Source organism: Schistocerca gregaria, chromosome 7 (assembly GCF_023897955.1).
Source record: "Schistocerca gregaria isolate iqSchGreg1 chromosome 7, iqSchGreg1.2, whole genome shotgun sequence".
Taxonomy (NCBI): Eukaryota; Metazoa; Arthropoda; class Insecta; order Orthoptera; family Acrididae; genus Schistocerca; species Schistocerca gregaria.
Genome location: NC_064926.1, coordinates 422,262,068 through 422,277,245, shown reverse-complemented (window position 1 = coordinate 422,277,245; position 15,178 = coordinate 422,262,068). Strand labels below are relative to the sequence as shown.

General features: G+C 42.9%; 1 protein-coding gene across 1 annotated transcript in view; it reads right to left on the bottom strand.

The window, feature by feature from the left end:
- LOC126282159 (uncharacterized) overlaps positions 1 to 15,178 on the bottom strand; it is a 265,605-nt gene that overhangs the window by 35,838 nt on the left and 214,589 nt on the right. The window lies entirely within an intron of this gene.

Here is a 15,178-nt window from a genome sequence, read left to right as displayed (position 1 = left end):
TGGTTGTATGTAATTGCTAAATATAGAGCTATTTTATCTGCATACTCCGAGAGGAACCTGACTGGTATACAATCTGGGCCGGAGGCCTTGCCTTTATTAAGTGATTTAAGCTGCTTCGTTACACCGAGGATATCAACTTCTATGTTTCTCATCTTGGCAGTTGGTATTGATTGGAATTCAGGAATATTTACTTCGTCTTCTTTGGTGCAGTAACTTCAAACGAGAACTAGTCATTGCGTATCATCTGAGCAACAAATCCATCAGGGACTTTCCAACCCTTCATAAGGTATCCAAGTCGACTGTTGGTGATGTGACTGTGAATTGGAAACGCGAAGGGACAACCACAGGTAAAACAAGACAAGGCAGATCCACTGTACTGACAGCCAAGTATCATCAAGTGCTGCGGAGGATGCTTGTAAAAAAAAAAAAAAAACTACACGAAATCGACGGAAGAAACCACTAGTGACTTGCAAAGTGCTACCAACAGTCAAGTTAGTATCCTCATAAACAAGACATCTCTGTAGTCAGTAATAATCGACGTTTGAGAGCAACGGCATAGAGTGTCGGCTGGCTGGTATTGTAGCTAGGCCGGAAGGATAATCGGTAACTCTGAAAATCTTGGACGCAGCAGAGGAACAAGGAAGCGTTACTTCAGAAATCACGCAGGCTGGGTTATTTCTGAGGAGTTTTACTCTGAGAGGCGTACCATTGTATGAAGTCCTAATTAATGGGGATAGGTATTTACTCGCAAACTTTCCGCGCTGGAAGACAAAAGAAATATATCGTTGGTCGGCGTTTGGAAGAATCTGCAGAGAGGGACAATATTGTGTGGTTTCGAGAATGCGATTCACCTTCTGCAGTTACGAGGGAGGGTGGCTGAGCTTTGCTGGGAAGCTAGCGGTGGAGAGAAAGCGTTCTTCCGTTTTGAGCGCCCGTGTTTCATAGTTGTTTGATATGGGCTTCTACACATTCATGGTAGTGTCTGTTTGTTCTATATCTTGTCTCCCTACCACTTTCGCGCGCGCAAATACGCTCTGAGCGGTTTCTTTTTTTGGGGGGGGGGGAGGGGGGATTGACTAGTTTGAACCTGGGACCTGTTGCTGGTAAGGAGACGCCAGCGTCAGCTCCACTGCACTTCCTGTGAAAGAATCTTAATACTAATTAAATTTAGTGGAAGGTGTTCAAGGCTTTCCTATTTTTAGTTAGCTGGTAAAATAACGTCGAAAAAGCAGTTAAGTTTACCATTGGAAATTTTATTCTACTCACAAAACATTGTTTATAAATTGCACTATTGTTAAAAGGAAATGTTTCAATACAGGATGATAAAAACCAACTGCGTTCAACAAAAATGTGAACGAATATTCCCTGAGTGGGTTTCCAAGTTCTACAATGGATCGAAGGATGACCTATGCCATATCACATCTATAATCTAGGTTTAAATTAAGTTTCACAAAAGAGAAAACTATCAAAATGGTCTACAGTGACCCTCAGTTATCTTTATTTCCTTATCTAACTTGTCGTAAATTACAGTGGCTGATGTGGCTTCTCAATAACTATATAACAGAAAAATCATCGCGTTTCAGATCTTTACTTTAAGTGGCAAATGTGAACGCCATGAGCTTTAATTGACGATCGACACTAGTATTACGCAAAGAGAGGATGTAACTAATGAGACTTCTGCAGTTCTGAGTGAAGCTTTATGCGCTGTTATGCGGCATCGCGTGCGTTTATTACCTTGTTGGTGTTCGTCAGGGGGCCGCGGGCAGCACAGCTGCGCTCACCTCGCCGTCTCGGAATTAACTTACTTCTCCTAACTTTTCCTTACTACAGTTTACCGAAGTTGGTTTAAAAAAACTATCTGGCTGTGTTTTCATCTGACCAATCAGGGTCTCAATGTTAACATTAAGCTCCGCCTACAAAAATTCTGTCTATCCAATGAGAAACGTTATACTTTTCGTGGTGGGGCAATGTTTTTAAAGTTTGCAACGTAACAGAGACGCGAAAAAGTCTCACGCTAAAACTTGCAGCTGGTGTGGTCCTTTTAGCGTTATCGTAAGATCTATACTGTTTTTCTGGAGGGCTGTAGCTTTTAACATGGGCTGGGGGGTGGTTCTTGACGTAACAGCGACGCGAAAAAGTCTCACGCTAAAACTTGCGGGTGGTGTGGCCCCTTTCGTGTTATCGTAAGATCTATACTGTTTTTTTTGGAGGGATCTAGCTTTTAACATGGGCTGAGGGGTGGTCCTAACTTAACAGAGACGCGAAAAAGTCTCACACTAAAACTTGCAGCTGGCGTTGTCCTAGTGGTTAACTGGCAACGTGGGTGTCCAGTCCGTCCCTTATCGTAGGGCCTTCTAGCTTAACACGGTTCTGCTCTCGGCTTCTGTTCTCGTTTCTCCTCTCGGAACGGCGTCTGTCTCACGGTGGGAAGGTATGACATGCATTTAGGCATTCTTGTGTTAGTCTGTGGTATTCCATGTGCTCACTCGTTACTCGTAATACTTTGGTTAATTTAATGTCACGATTTATTCGAAGCTATGTGACATACTACTGGATTTGCTTATCATGTCAGGGTTTTCATGGAAGGTGTTGGATTTGCCTGACACCTTACAAGCTTTGTTGCTACAGACGGCCTTGCTGTCTTTGCTCTCAGGAGGTTTTATAGTTCTAACGGTTAGTCACTGTACTGTTGCGAACTTATACGATTCTGACTTCGCCTCCAGGTAGGGAGTCGTCGTTGAGTAGGCAGCGTAAAATCCTTCCTGTGCCATTCCATCGTGCAACTGCCTTCTCTAAGTCCTTTTTGGCAACTGGGAGCCGGCTCTGGAACGATCTCCCTCACTGTATCAGACAACTACACAACGCCTTCAGCTTCAAAAGACTGCTAATGACATATTTATCAAAACAAGAATAATGTCTGCCTGTATCGTGTACCCACCCCTTCACCCTGTAATGTCACTACAGCAAATACCCTCTACCATGCTACAATTAATCATTTTCAATCAAACCATCTACATTCATTCACTTTGGGAAAGTTATCTGATTTGATTTTCTCGTAATATATGCAGCGACAGCTCGTCGACGCCAAAGTATTTTCTAGTGCGTTTATTATTTGTAATAACAAAGATGCGTATATGCATTCTCCATTGTTGTTAGAGTTGTAACTAGGACAGCTTCGGGAGTATCTGTTGACGGACTGATTTGTTTCTGAGAGATACATATTCTGCTTTTCTTCTCGCTAAAGCGAGCCATTTAACATTTGTGCCGCTAGCGGTATGCTTTGAAGAGAAAGAGATTGTAAAAGGAAAATAATTAAGGCGTGGAATCACCAGAGATCTGGACATGTAATGGAGATGGATTTAATACACGATTCCCTCCATAAATAAGGTTTGTGACTTTTTTTGTTCTGGAGTGAATGAACGAATGAGGATTTTCTGAATCATTTGTTGATCACGTTGGCCCTGTAATTAGTGGGGAAGTTTCAGCTGGGTCGAAGAGAGCCTGCAATCACTGAGTCTGTGTTAAATCGTCCAAAAAGGCTTCGTACACATCTGGAATTCGCAACCTTTCGTAAAAGGAACAAATTGTCCAAACGATTGATTCTCCCGACTGACTGCAGTGTTAAATAGTAATAATAAAATGTAAAGATCTCTTACAGCAAGCCAGCCGCTGATTACCAAGACGAAGAACTCCATCAAAGATTATATTTTGCTGAATCTTTTTATAACGAAATCTGATATTAAAAACTATATGTTGTCTTCAGTCCTGTGACTGGTTTGATGCAGCTCTCCATGCTACTCTGTCCTGTGCAAGCCTCGTCATCTCCCAGTACCTAATGCAACCTGCATCCTTTTGGATCTGCTTAGTGTATTCATCTCTTGGTCTCCCTCTACGATTTTTACCCTTCACGCTGCCCTCCAATGCTGAATTTGTGATCCCTTGATGCCTCAGGACATGTCCTACCAACCGATCCCTTCTTCTAGTCAAGTTGAGCCACAAACTTCTCTTCTCCCCAATCCTATTCAATACCTCCTCATTAGTTATCATTTCCTAATCTAATTCCCTCAGCATCACCCGATTTAATTTGACTACATTCCATTATCCTCGTTTTACTTTTGTTGATGTATATATATGAGAGAAAGAGAGAGAGCGAATGAAAATAGAGATAATGCTAATAATCCTCCATTAGTCTAATTTTTCGCCTGTCTTATCACGGATCAGCTGAGACCTGGGAGGGCCTTACTTTACTGTATAGATTTATGTGTGAAGGTGACGGGATCTTAAAGGGAACAGATACACGTCTATACACACAAGACATTACACACAGATAGCGGCTAGCTGTATTCATCATCTATTCTTAGATAATGAGACGGCAACTTATTATCCAAACATTAAAAATGTTAAAACCTCATTGTAACAAAGCACCTTTCACTACCACGAGGCCTTTCCTCATATCCCACAACACCTGTGTGGTGCAGTCTATCTGAATTTATTTCCTTCAGAACACGGTGTATCACAAAACCTCAAATAAATGCATTATATATCTTCTACTATCACCGTTTTTATTCTTAACTGTACTAGTGTTACTACTATTACTATTACTACTACTATCAGTATTAGTAGTAGTAATAGTAGTAGTAGTATTGCTATTTGTTCTTAATCCATCCTGTTATTTCAAATGGCATTTGTTACATTAAAATCTTATTTCGAATCATGTTTGTTCTATTAGTATCATTTCATTACTATGTATTATATTTAAATTATTATCATTATTCACGTAACCTTGATGTAAAAGTTATTGTATGCATAAAACCACAGCCTATTGCAAGGGAGAGGTCTAAGGCCCTAATCTGATCTGGTTATATAAATAAATAAGTATCCCAGGTTAATCTTTTCCTGATTGAATCTCATTTTACACATATTTCAAAAACAAAAGTCATGATCAATATTACACTTTCATTAAAAACTTGTTTTGTAAAATCGTAATGGTGGGACAGATATTTCCCACGAATCAATCAGGGTTAAAGTTTTCATTCGAATCTAGGATTTTCAAAATTAAATTTTTATTTGAAGATGCTTCTTATTAGGGTGATAAATATGAAAAAACTATAATAAATTAGTGTCAAAAATCTTTATTCTCATGACAATGAAAAACACCAAGTATCTGGAACAGAATTTCGACATATTATTTACAGATGGCTTTGACATGCCATATACCATTGTGTTTTACATTCTGTAAGTGTTTTGGCGCACATACGTGTCACTGACTACGAATGATGTACAAATAGGAGAATTTCTTGTGACTAGCAATGTTTAAAAACAATGTCTGGAATGTATAAGGAAATACAATTTCTGGAATGATTTGATTTTCATGAAACAAATGTACTGTACCAGTCATGAACACACGCCAACCCACTCGATCACTCACAGCTTTTTATACATCTAGCCCATGGTCTGTCCAAGCCCCGAAAGCTTTTCACTAGGTGATGTTACTAGACAGGTATAAGACAGAAAAGTCCCAATGCTAAAATTGCATATTACTGTACTGGGATATGTGTGTCCTATCAACCACTAAAAGGTGAATTAAATCACAAATTTCTCTCGAAGGTCTCGTTAGCTGAGGTCCCGTGATACTGTCTCTGCGGCTCCCCTAGTGCTATTCGAGATCATTTACCGTTGCCATTCTCCTTATTTCCAACAACAGGAGCACAACGCTACAGTATACATGCGTTTGTTGCAGTACTGATGACGAGAGAAATACTGTTTATCATTCAGCCGCTATTTACAGTCCTTCAGCAGGGTAGCCACTCTGCAGCCTTTGATTAAAACAATTAAAATACACTCCTGGAAATTGAAATAAGAACACCGTGAATTCATTGTCCCAGGAACGGGAAATTTTATTGACACATTCCCGGGGTCAGATACATCACATGATCACACTGACAGAACCACAGGCACATAGACACAGGCAACAGAGCATGCACAATGTCGGCACTAGTACAGTGTATATCCACCTTTCGCAGCAATGCAGGCTGCTATTCTCCCATGGAGACGATCGTAGAGATGCTGGATGCAGTCCTGTGGAACGGCTTGCCATGCCATTTCCACCTGACGCCTCAGTTGGACCAGCGTTCGTGCTGGACGTGCACACCGCGTGAGACGACGCTTCATCCAGTCCCAAACATGCTCAATGGGGGACAGATCCGGAATTCTTGTGGCCAGGGTAGTTGACTTACACCGTCTAGAGCACGTTGGGTGGCACGGGATACATGCGGACGTGCATTGTCCTGTTGGAACAGCAAGTTCCCTTGCCGGTCTAGGAATGGTAGAACGATGGGTTCGATGACGGTTTGGATGTACCGTGCACTATTCAGTGTCCCCTCGACGATCACCAGAGGTGTACGGCCAGTGTAGGAGATCGCTCCCCACACCATGATGCCGGGTGTTGGCCCTGTGTGCCTCGGTCGTATGCAGTCCTGATTGTGGCGCTCACCTGCACGGCGCCAAACACGCATACGACCATCATTAGCACCAAGGCAGAAGCGACTCTCATCGCTGAAGACGACACGTCTCCATTCATCCCTCCACTGGAGGCGGGCTGCACGATGTTGGGGCGTGAGCGGAAGACGGCCTAACGGTGTGAGGGACCGTAGCCCAGCTTCATGGAGACGGTTGCGAATGGTCCTCGCCGATACCCCAGGAGCAACAGTGTCCCTAATTTGCTGGGAAGTGGCGGTTCGGTTCCCTACGGCACTGCGTAGGATCCTACGGTCTGGGCGTGCATCCGTGCGACGCTGCGGTCCGGTCCCAGGTCGCCGGACACGTGCACCTTCCGCCGACCACTGGCGACAACATCGATGTACTGTGGAGACCTCACGCCCCACGTGTTGAGCAATTCGGCGGTACGTCCACCCGGCCTCCCGCATGCCCACTATACGCCCTCGCTCAAAGTCCGTCAACTGCGCATACGGTTCACGTCCACGCTGTCGCGGCATGCTACCAGTGTTAAAGATTGCGATGGAGCTCCGTATGCCACGGCAAACTGGCTGACACTGACGGCGGCGGTGCACAAATGCTGCGCAGCTAGCGCCATTCGACGGCCAACACCGCGGTTCCTGGTGTGTCCGCTGTGCCGTGCGTGTGATCATTGCTTGTACAGCCCTCTCGCAGTGTCCGGAGCAAGTATGGTGGGTCTGACACACCGGTGTCAATGTGTTATTTTTTCCATTTCCAGGAGTGTACATAAAAATCGATCAGATGCGAGTAGGACTTGCGCACTGAAGGGTCCATGCAAAGTTATTTATATATATACAAGGATACTGGCAAGATATAGGTCCTAGAAATTCTAAGACCGTATCAAAATCTCTGGAGTAGTTTTTGAGACTAGTCCTGACATACAAAAAGGAGCGAGCAGAGGACTTCAATTTATATATGTATATATCGAAGATCTGATAAAAGAGTTTTATTTACTATCTAAAACATGACTACAACATACATTTAATGTTTGCATGCCGTAGAGCTCGTCTGTTACGCTTTTGTCGGATGATAAAGGTTTTAACTGCAAAAGATATTTTTGTGTGATATAATTACAGTTTAACAGTTTCCAGATTTTTTTTGCTTTACTTGTAGTGTAAAATTTTGCTTCTCGTCAAATTTCATGATTCTACCGTCTACCCGTTTTCTGAGAAAAAGGATTCTTAACAGTCGAGCAGACAGAGAGACAGACGGACCTCGGATGTACAACAAAACAAACCTACATGGGTTCCGTTTTTGCAAATTGAGGCAAGGCGCCATAAAAGTACATTGTTAGGGGGAAAATAATAATCTTAAGTGTGTGGGCGCATCGCGTTCGATCAGAGTGCTGCAGAACCGTACTGCGGCGGGTGCAACAGAACGTACTCCTGAGATTCTCTGGCGCCTTTTGCTCTACACCTTTCGAGGGTTCGCCGGTGAGTGTCAGGATATCGTGGTACGTTGTAGAGCACTGTCTTATTGGTTGGGGGCGCGAACGATATGAATGAGTGAGTGTTGCACATCGGATATGAAAAAAAAAAAACAACTCCTCAACCTTCGATGTTTAAAGTCAAGTAGCCGATCTGGGTATCAACAGATTCGAAAAGCTAAGCAGAAAGTACATTTGTAATTAGGTGGCAAAACTATAGCTTTTCCGAGACAGCCGATAGCAGGTATACTAATCTGAGTCGAAAGTTAGAACTTAAATAACTTTCCTTTTATATTACGTTATTGGTCAAATGATTGAGTGGAGCGAAAAAAGGCTCGTTAGAAATTACACAATGTATTTTGTACGAATTTTCATAGCCAAGTGGAGTGTGGGAAATGGAAAAATGGGGTGATGTCTGGTTATGCAAAAAAAGGTTAATTACTTGAAAAGAAGTCAGGGTAATCAAGTGTAACGTAATTATTTATTTGAGGAAAAATTTTTGGACGAATTGCCGTAGCAAAACTACTAGTCGAAAATCGACAGACGCCTATAATATTTACCAGCCTGAGACCTAGTTTTGTAAGAAAAAAAAAGTTACTTGATTGAGAGTAGTCAAGGTAACTAAGAAACACTTAATTAGTAGTTTGAGGGACAGTTGAAGTATTTAACGAGCAGCAGTTGCTAGATATGTAAATGAAGTGTCAAGATGGTGGTGGTGGTTAGTGTATAACGTCCCGTCGACAACGAGGCCATTAGAGACGGAGCGCAAGCTCGGGTTAGGGAAGGATTGGGAGGGAAATCGGCCTTGCCCTTTCAAAGGAACCATCCCGGCATTTGACTGAAACGATTTAGGGAAATCACAGAAAACCTAAATCAGGATGGCTGGAGAAGGGATTGAACCGTCGTCCTCCCGAACGCGAGTCCAGTGTGCTAACCACTGCGCCACCTCGCTTGGTGAAGTGTCAAGAGTTGATCTCTTCAAGGCCCATGGATTTTGACATAAACCATCACATTAGCGTGATATTTAATTGCGAATAAAAAATGGAATAGTAAATTTTGAAAGAAAAGTTAAAATCATTTGTGAAATGATTTTTTAAAAGTAAGAAAAAAAAGGATGGATAAACAATCGAAGCGCGTTTGGATGTTGCTCGAAATCATTATTGCAAACGAGCACCCGACTGAGAAAAATGGTTTAAATGGCTCTGAGCACAATGGGACTTAACATCTGAGGTCTCAGTCTTCTAGAACTTAGAATTACTTAAACCTAACTAACCTAAGGGCATCACACACATGTGTGCCCGAGGCAGGATTCTAACCTGCGACCGTAGCGGACGCGCAGTTCCAGACTGAAGCGCCTAGAACCGCTCGGCCACAACGGACGGCCCGACTGAGAATTTAAGGTTCAATTTATATCTTAGAATATTGGAATTTTGCGCAGTACTAGAGGGAATCTGGTGGATTACGTAGACCGTACAGTCTCATTTCCTGCACATGATTTCGAGCGTCATTCAAAGGCCGCGAAGGCGTTCCTGTAATCTGTTTTCTTTCTTACTTTCAGACATACAATATCGCAGAAATTTTTATTTAGGTATGTTTTGTTTCTACATTATACAGGGTGTTCATTTTAACCAAAGACATTAAAATATTTCGGAAACTACACATCGAATCAAAAAAAAGTTATAATTCCAATTTGTTTGTCTCGGGGAAGGGGGGGAGGGGGGCAGGACACAGTCGAACCACCACCACAACCCTTGCGCAGGTAACGGCGCGCAACTTTGAAATTTTCAATGGGAACCACCGTTTCTTGTTGCAGATTACGATTCTATGGCAGTCTACATACGTTTTGTCTGAAGCATTTTCGTCTTTCCGCCACAGATGGCGCTGTAATCGGAGGGATAGAAGTGGCTACACAATCTTAATTTACGGCATGCTACTCAATAGTCTTTGAATATCCAATGGCACTTGGGACCCCACCTCCATGCTACGAGGGTAGATCACGTCAGTACTTCATAACTTATAATTGGAAGCCCCATTCGCAACGTTGTATTCCTCCGACATATCGAAGAGGGGACTACACGACGCGCCACCGTGGCTGCGTTGCGAACTATGTCGCATCATGACAGACAGTACACAGCGACCGGAGCTGACGTATCGTGAAGGCGTACAACAGGTAACGGGTCTCAGCAGTATAGTACTGGCGCAGTGTTTATTGTCTGCGCACCTACCTATATTTGGAGAACAGATGTACGAGGAATGTTGCAGCAGCAGGAGAAATGATCCTGATTTAGAGAGAAAGTAGGAGAAATGTTGAGGCTGCTGTTGCCTTGATGCCGAGCTTTTACGAGAGACAGCTCGCACTTGTTTGTTCTTTTACAAGGCTGTGTATACCTGTGTGACTACGTCTACATTTATACTCCGCAAGCCACCCAACGGTGTGTGGCGGAGGGCACTTTACGTGCCACTGTCATTACCTCCCTTTCCTGTTCCAGTCGCGTATGGTTTGCGGGAAGAACGACTGTCTGAAAGCTTCCGTGCGCGCTCTAATCTCTCTAATTTTACATTCGTGATCTCCTCGGGAGGTATAAGTAGGGGGAAGCAATATATTCGATACCTCATCCAGAAACACACCCTCTCGAAACCTGGACAGCAAGTTACACCGCGATGCAGAGCGCCTCTCTTGCAGAGTCTGTCACTTGAGTTTGCTACATCTCCGTAACGCTATCACGCTTACCAAATAACCCTTTGACGAAACGCGCCTCTTTTCTTTGGATCTTCTCTACCTCCTTTGTCAACCCGATCTGGTACGGATCTCACACTGATGAGCAATACTCAAGTACAGGTCGAACGAGTGTTTTGTAAGCCACCTCCTCTGTTAATGGACTACATTTTATAAGGACTCTCCCAATGAATCTCAACTTGGCACTCGCCTTACCAACGATTAATTTTATATGATCATTCCACTTCAAATCCTTCTGTACGTATACTCCCAGATATTTTACCGAAGTAACTGCTGCCAGTGTTTGTCCCGCTATTATATAATCATACAATAAAGGTTCCTTCTTTCAATGTGTTCGCAATACACTACATTTGTCTATGTTCAGGGTCAGTTGCCACTGCCTGCACCAAGTGCCTATCCGCTACAGATCTTCCTGCATTTCGCTGCAATTTTCTAATTCTGCAACTTCTCTGTATACTACAGCATCATCCGCGAAAAGCCACATGGAACTTCCGACACTATCTACTAGGTCATTTATATGATGGTAGCGTACAGACCAGAGAAAGGAAACAAATCAAACTTCTTACAGAAGAAGCTAATGAAATAGTTGTACTGTCGACAGTACGCCACAACCCACCGATAACTGCCCAACAATTACACCACGATTCTGGTATGTCCGTGGGTAGTACTGTCACAATACTGAATCATCAAAAGTATCATCGTAAGTATCATCCACACCACGAGTCACTGCATCAAGAATTTCTTAGCACCGATTTTCGTAACCGGATAGCGTTTTGTGAATGGGCACGTCAACAAATGCAAACGAACTCCGCGTTCTTTGCCGAAGTACTATTTTCCGATGAGTCTACATTCACAAACCATGATAACGTTAACTGGCATAACATGAATTACTGGAGTGTAGACACACTCCCCTACTTATGGCAAGTTTATCATCAATATCCTCAGTCAGTTAACGTATGGTGGAGCGTCTCGGGGAATACACTGATTGGTCTGTATTTTATCGACGGCACGTGGAATGGACACAAATATAGAAAATTTTTGGGACAGGAACTGCCAATACAACTGCAGAATGTTGCCCTGGATGTTTAGCAACGAATGTGGTTTCAACATGACGGTTATCCAGCGCGTTACGCAATTGAAGCAGGGGAGGTGTTAGACTGTATTTACGAGGGTCACTCCAAAAGAAATGCACACTATTTTTGTAAAACTACATTTTCATTCTGCATGTGTGAAAGTTTTACAGTGTGAAGATACATCCTTCCCGCTTGTTTTCAAACTTAGTTCAACCTGTTCCCGTGAGTGGCGCCGTCACAGCATGTCTTCAAGATGGCTACTACACTTGAAGTTCGTCAGAAGCAACGTGCTGTCATAGAATTCCTGTGCTGTGAAAACGAGACAGTGGGAAACATCCACAAGAGGTTGAAAAAGGTGTATGGAGATGCTACTGTCGATCGCACTACAGTTAGTCGGTATGCGAGCAGGTTACGTGATGAAAGCGGGCACGGCAATATTGAGGATTGTCCTCGCAGCGGCAGGCCTCGTACTTCATACACTCCAGACAATGTGCAGAGAGTTAGCGAATTGGTGACTGCTGACAGACGCATCACAGTGAACGAACTGTCACGCTACATTGGGATAGGGCAAGAAAGTGTTTGCAGAATAATGAAAGTGTTGGCGTTAAAAAAGGTTTGTAACACGTGAGTTCCCAGGATGTTGACAGGGTCTCACAAAGAAACAAGAAAAACTGTATGCAGCGAACTTTTGGAACAGTACAAGAATGGTGGAGATGAATTTCATGTAAGAATTGTGACAAGTGATGAAATGTAGCTCCATCATTTCTCACCAGAGACAAAGAGGAAATCAGTGGAGTGGCATCAAGCAAATTCACTCAAGGAAAAAAAAATTCAAAACCACACTTTCTGCTGATAAAGTTATGGCTACAGTGGTTTTCGATTCCGAAGGACTGTTGCTTGTGGACATCACACCAAGTGCAACCACCATAAATTCTGATGCATATGTGACGACACTGAAGAAACTTCAAGCTCGACTGAGTCTTGTTCGACCACATCGGCACAAGTAGGATGTTTTGTTGTTGCACGACAATGCACGGCCACATGTCAGTCAAAAAACCATGGAAGCGATCACAAAACTCGGATGGACAACACTGAAACACCTGCTTTACAGTCCTGACCTGGCTTCATGTGACTATCATCTCTTTGGGAAAGAGAAAGACTCTCTTCGTGGAACAAAGTTTGAAGATGATGACTCCCTTGTGCACGCTGCCAAACGGTGGCTCCAACAGGTTGGTCCAGAGTTTTACCGTGCAGGTATACGGGCTCTGGTTCCAAGATAGTGTAAGGCAGCTGAGAGGGCTGGAAATTATGTGGAGAAATGAAGATATTGTTCCTAAAGGATGCATCTACACACTGTAAAACTTTCAAACACTTAGAATAAAAGATGGATTAAAAAGAAATAGTGTGCAATTCTTTTGGAGTGACCCTCGTACATTGGTCAGTGGATCGGCAGATTTGGACCTATTAATTGGCTCGATAGGTCGCCGGATTTCTTTCTGCGGGTTATTTCGGTTATTTAAAGGATAAAGTGTACCAGGAAGTGCCAACAGGCCGTGAAGACATCGTCGACAGTATCAGAAACGCATATGCTGACATACCCGCAGATATGCTTCTATCCTGTGTATGGTCATTTGAAAAGTGGATCACTAAATGTGTTGAAATTGGCGGTGCTACGTTTGATCACTCACTTTAATTGGAAAAGTGGCGTTGCGTTCGACTCGAGCCACGGCCACGGTGGCGGTCGAGCAGTCCAATGTACGATATGTCAGACGAATACAGATTTGCTTGTGGGGTTTTCAATTAGAAGTTCTGGAATACTGGCTGTCCTACCCTTCCAGTATGGAGGTGGGGTCTGTGATGCCATGACTAATAACGAGATATATTTTGTTCTTTCTTTTACTGCCTTGTACTTCAGAGATATATTTATGATGACGTAGAATATTTTTCATTTGGTTATATAGTGTAGAACATGAAGTGTGACTATGTTTACTTTACTGTTTTATATACGAGTTCCTTATTTTAAGACTTACAAATAGTTTCATCAAATGTATTTTGTGAAACAGACTGCAATACGCAGTAATGTTGTAAGAACTGTGGAGCGAGAGAAGTATCGATAGTTGTCGGGTCGAACAGTGTGGCAATCGCGAATGGCGCGTGAGCGTGGCGGTACGGAAGAAAGTATTGTGTGTAGTAATGGTGTGCGTTTAACGTGATATTAGTACCGGACTTTCGTGTGTTAGACACGTTTGAAATTTCACTTAATGATGGATTTTCTGAACGGACGTTGCATTACGCGAGCGCTGTTGGTTTTTGCTGAATGATGCTTGTGGCAGTGACAGGCAGTATTGTCGTTGGTTTAGATTAGAACTACTTTACCTAAAGTTTGAATTTAGGATTGGTCACTTGCTAAATTCTTGGGATTACAGCTAGATAATAAACCATTACAGATTGATAATAAATTCAACTGGGAGGAGCACACACAGAACTGCTGAAGCGTCTTAACAAATCTCTGTTTGCAATGCGAATTTTGTCAGACGTAGGGGATATAAAAATGATAAAGCTGGTATACTATGCTTACTTTCATTCCATAATGTCATATGGGATTATTTTTTGGGGTAATTAATCAAGCCAAGCTAAAGTTTCCGGGCACAAAAACGTTCAGTAAGAGTTATATGTGGTGTGAACTCCAGAACATCCTGCAGAAGCCTGTTTAGGGAACTAGGGATACTAACTACTGCTTCCCAATATATTTATTCCTTAATGAAATTTGTCATTAAAAATATATTCCTCAGTAAAACCAACTGACAGTATATATAACTTCTGCACCATTTCAGTGCAGTAATCTGTTCATGGTAAATAAGTATTATAGTAGTTGTATTACATGTTTATTACCTTACAAATAAATAAAAAACTTTTTAATTTTAAATTCAGTGCATTAGTATTTGTAAAATGACTCTTTCATATAGTGTTCATTAAAAAATGACGATCATTCCACTTGGGACCTGTGGAATGGTACATTAGCTTATTTGTTTTAGTTGTAAATACACTCCTAGAAATGGAAAAAAGAACACATTGACACCGGTGTGTCAGACCCACCATACTTGCTCCGGACACTGCAAGAGGGCTGTACAAGCAATGATCACACGCACGGCACAGCGGACACACCAGGAACCGCGGTGTTGACCGTCGAATGGCGCTAGCTGCGCAGCATTTGTGCACCGCCGCCGTCAGTGTCAGCCAGTTTGCCGTGGCATACGGAGCTCCATCGCAGTCTTTAACACTGGTAGCATGCCGCGACAGCGTGGACGTGAACCTTATGTGCAGTTGACGGCGTGAACCTTATGTGCAGTTGACGGACTTTGAGCGAGGGCGTATAGTGGGCATGCGGGAGGCCGGGTGGACGTACCACCGAATTGCTCAACACGT